The sequence below is a fragment of the Sturnus vulgaris genome, unplaced genomic scaffold (genome assembly GCF_052056855.1).
Source record: "Sturnus vulgaris isolate bStuVul1 unplaced genomic scaffold, bStuVul1.hap1 Scaffold_87, whole genome shotgun sequence".
In the NCBI taxonomy this organism is placed as follows: domain Eukaryota; kingdom Metazoa; phylum Chordata; class Aves; order Passeriformes; family Sturnidae; genus Sturnus; species Sturnus vulgaris.
In genome coordinates, this window is record NW_028276756.1 from 3,685,729 (window position 1) to 3,690,466 (window position 4,738).

General features: G+C 47.5%; 1 non-coding gene across 1 annotated transcript; it reads right to left on the reverse strand.

The window, feature by feature from the left end:
• Window positions 1-371: 371 nt before the first annotated feature.
• On the reverse strand, window positions 372-455 carry LOC148217331 (small nucleolar RNA SNORD45). The gene has a single exon (XR_015801124.1). It is a non-coding gene; the product is annotated as a small nucleolar RNA SNORD45 (small nucleolar RNA).
• Between the last annotated feature and the right edge of the window lie 4,283 nt (window positions 456-4,738).

Consider the following 4,738-nt stretch of genomic DNA (forward strand, 5'->3'; position numbering starts at 1 on the left):
GATGAACACGAGGCCCTGGCTCCTTTCCTTTCCCTGCCCACAAACCCATGCCTGGGGAGCTGACAGGAGCCCAGCACAGGCACAGGGAGCCTTCCCAAGGGCTGCACATCCAAAGCCTTGGGAGCGCCTGGGTCACCCCAAACCTCACCTGTGCCACTGGCACCTGCAGCTCTGGGCACTCTCCAAAACGCTGCATCAGACACCGGGCCTGGAATGTCCCGGCTTTAACCACACACCTGCGGGAAGCACAAAACATTGCGGCTTTAGGGCCGGCCTGAGCAGAGCTCCGGGCTCAGAGCCCGGCCCGGGGACTCGATGGCACCGCGGGCAAAAGCTGCGCTGCCGGAGGGAGGGAGGGAGGGAGGGATGGCCGGGCCTCAGAGTAATTCTAGAGCTAAAGCGGTGAGAGACATCAGCTCGCCTCAGATAATACATGCCAGCGCTCATCCCGGGCCGGCCAGCGCCTCCTCCTCCTCCTCCTCCCCTTCCTTCCACAGCCCCGGGACCGGCACCTACACAGAGGATCCCCCCCGTTCCCCGCTATCCCCCCCAATCCCCGCTATCCCCCCAATCCCCGCTATCCCCCCCAATCCCCGCTATCCCCCCCGTTCCCCGTTATCCCCCCAATCCCCGCTATCCCCCCAATCCCCGCTATCCCCCCCGTTCCCCGCTATCCCCCCCGTTCCCCGTTATCCCCCCAATCCCCGCTCTCCCCCCAATCCCCGCTATCCCCCCGTTCCCCGCTATCCCCCCAATCCCCGCTATCCCCCCCGTTCCCCGCTATCCCCCCGTTCTCCCGGTCCCGTCCCGCACCACGCGGCCGCTCCCCAGGATCATCCGCCCGCGCTGCCCCGGGAGGAGGAGCCGCCGCCAGGATCCGCTCCCGGGCCGTGCCCGCCTTGCCCTGGATCCACCCTCATCTCCCCCGCCTCCATCCCCATCCCCCTCCACTCTCGGGGCATCCTTCTCCACCCCAGCCGGCTCCATCCCCTCTGCCTCCATCCTGGGACCATCCATAAAAGATCCGTGTTAATCACAAAAGCATTGGGGCTTGTATAAACCAGAATACTAAGCTCTGAAGTGAAGCATGGACACTAGATAAAAGAAATGATTAGATTAAATAGTTCTGTTTAAAATCATCTTGTTGTATTATGCTATGTTATGTTTTCCAAGTAAGCTGCATGGACTACCAGCTTGCAATATCAGTCTTCCCGATAGCCCTTCCTGCCTTTGTTTGATCAGTGCTGCCAATCTCAAGGAGCAGACTTCCAGATTTCACTGGTGGTTATCTACAAGGACCAGACGGTTATCTGTGAGACTGACTGTCTCCACAGAGTTTGTGAATTGGGATAAGGACGTTTATTCAACCACCACTGCTTACCTGGTGTTATGAATGATGTTCTATTTTTCCAATTTATCAAGCAACAAGATTAAATTTAATAGTAAATTTTTAAATAGTAATAAAAGGAATACAATCAAAGTATTGGAGATGACAATTAAAGTATTGGAGATGAAACAATCAAAGTGCATATATTTGAGAATATACAAAATTTGGCAGTAAGTAATTTAGTATCATTGAGGTTCGTATAAAGCATAAGCAAAACTGACCGGGGGTACAGGGAGTGGCTCCCATTCCTCACGTACCAAAGCATCCAGGCTAACAATCCCACTTATATACTGTAGGCTACAGAAGTTTCTAGAAAACTCCTCCTAGTTTCTATTCCTAAAATCTCCGTCACTGTGTGTACGGTGCATGCTCTACTAATGGGTTAGGGGGTCTCTCATCCTTTTGAGGGTCTTATTTCCGATGAAGGCTCATCGTCTTCATAAGTGACCAAGGTGTGACCCACAGGTAGTGCAGGCGCACTATGTGACTGAGCAGATGTTTTCCATTACAAGACTTTAATTGAGTCCCATGCTTGGAATCATCCCATTTTGGCCCATTTCAAGGTCAAAACTTTCTATTTCTAGATGCTGCTTGTCAGACCTACGTCCTTCTACTATTCTTGTTTGACTTTCTTCCAACCTCCTTCTTCGACTCCCAACATCTGGAAGATGTCCTGTGTCCTGTCTCACCCATCACCCCCCTCACTCTGTAACAATTGTCTTCTATTGAGCTAAATACAATTTTGTTAATATAGTTACAACTTAATTAGCATGGATCACATTTATCACAGTGGAAACAAGACAAGACAAGAAGGAGAAGATAATGGGAACTGGACAAAGTAAAGAGATCCCAAAGGCCAGTCCATTAGGCTGTGTTATTGCACATTGAAAGATGCTGCTGGCCATGGGGGCACAGAAATCAATAGAGACCTTGTTAGATTTAAAGGAGTGGTGGCCTTTATATAAATTGGACAATGGAGCAAAGTGACCACCCAGTGGAACTTTGGATTTTAGCACCCTATTACAGCTCGTGCTATTTTTTGGGAGGGAAGGGAAGTGGACAGATGTATCATGTGCAGATATGTTTTTCTCACTTAGAAATCACCTCGAATGGCAGAGGGACTGTGGGCTCAGGGCTCCATCTGACCCTCTGGTATTGGCTCTAGAGAAGGAGAATAAGACTAAGAGAGGAAAGCTCAAGCAGTGTTGTTCAGTGTGTAGCATAGGGCAAAGATGCACAAAATCTGATAAGGTTTACCAGACTGTGGCCCAGGAACAAGATCTGGCAGACGATTTGCTCAGGTCTCCACACATAAGACAAGAAAGGGATGAGGATGAGGATGCAGACTCAGAGGTACCATCAGCCCCAGCCCATTCATCCCCTCCAATCGCACACTGGACTAGACAGCAGACACACATATTCCAGGCACCTCTGTGAGAGGCAAGGGGACCCGAGGAAAAATGGGTATTGGTTAAACCTCCCTTTGCCTCAATTGACATGGAAGCATGGGAAAATGTTGCTAAAAATTATTGCAGCAATCCAGTTAGCACGGCTAACCATCTGTGATATATAATAAAATAACATAATCCAGATTGGAACGATATGCAATTATTATTGGATGCACTGACCAAGACAGAAAGACAAATAATTATAAAAATGGCAGGGGATTTGGCAGAAGTTTATTATAAAACCTGACAGCTGTATGTGAAAGATTATTTCCCACTCCAAAATCCCACAGTGGGACCTAAACAGATCAGCAGAATTGAGAAAGTTGGAAAGCTATCAGCAGTGGATTGCAAAGGGAATGGAAAAAGCCATTTCCAGAACTACAAAATAGTCAGTGTTGTATGAAATTAAGCAGGGGCCCTCTGAGCCACCATCCGAATTCCTCGATCGATGAAGGGATGCAATGTGCTGCCACACACCACTGGAGCCTGGGTCTGACATAGGGACACAGCAGCCAGTCAGTTTATTCCTGGGGCAACCTACGGGTGACATAAGATGGAAACTTCAAAAGATACGGGGGGTGGGTTGAAGGAACTTAGAGACTCTGGTGGATGAGGTGTGGAACATCTTTAATAACTGGGAAGAAGGAAGTTTGTAGCTGTCATAAGCGAGGGGGAGAGAGGAAGACACGGACAGGGACCACCTAGACAAGGCCCATCCCAGCTGGGCAGAGACCAGTGTGTGATCTGTAAGAATTGTGGTCACTGGAAAAATCAATGCCCAGAACAAAGATGGGTTGGCCTTCAGGAAAAGGGAGACCAGGGAAAGGGAAAAGTGATTGGACATGTGACAGAAGACTGAGTAGGACCAGTAGATCTCACCCCAGAAGATCCACTGGTTATAAAATTGAAGCTGGGGGAAAAAGAGAAAGAGGTGGAATTCCTAGTTGACTCTGGGGCAACATATTCAGCTCTGAATAAAACATTGGCACCTGTGGGGAAGGATTATGTTACAGTAATAGGAGCAACTGGCCAACCTGAAAAAGCATATTTTTACAAACAAAAGTAGAGACTTGGAAAGCAATGGGCTATTCATAAATCTCTATACCTGCCTAGTTCCCCGAGATATCATTTGGGGATAAACTTGTTAGAACAATTACAAATAATCATTAAATTTAAAAATGGGGAATTTATTCTGGAAGTAAATGATGAACAGCACATAGAGGCATTAAGTTTAATGTTAACAGCCATTCAAATGGAGGGAGAAGTTAGTGAAGAAATAATGAATCAAGTATTTCCTGGAGTGTGAGCTTCTATTGAACCAGGGAGGGCGAAAAATGCATCTCCTATAGTAATTAAACTGAAGGAAGGAAAACAACCAGTTAGAATTAAACAGTACCCTTTGAAAAGGGAAAACAGGGAGGGAATTATTCCAATAGTTGAAAACCTTTTGCAGAGAGGGTTATTAAAAGAGTGTCCATCTGAGTTTAACACTCCTGTTTTACTGGTCCAAAAACCTCATGGGTCATATCAGATACTACAGGGTCTAAGGGCTGTTGACAAAATAACTGAAGATCTCTATCCTGTGGTAACAAACCCATACACTTTGCTAACGTGCCTAACACCAGAGCTAACTTGGTTTACTGTTCTAAACTTGAAAGATGCCTCCTTTTGCCTCCCTCTACATGAAGACAGCCAAAAATATTTGCATTAGAATGGGAAAACCCTAGAAGTGGGTGCAGATCCCAGCTCACATTGATGGTGTTGCCTCAGGGATTTAAAACTCTCCTACCCTGTTTGGAGAACATGCAAAGATCTGGGATCCTGGGAGGCTCCCCAGAAGAAGGAAAGCTACTGCAGTACATGGAATGATCTCCTCATAGCCACCCAGATGAAAGAGGCATGT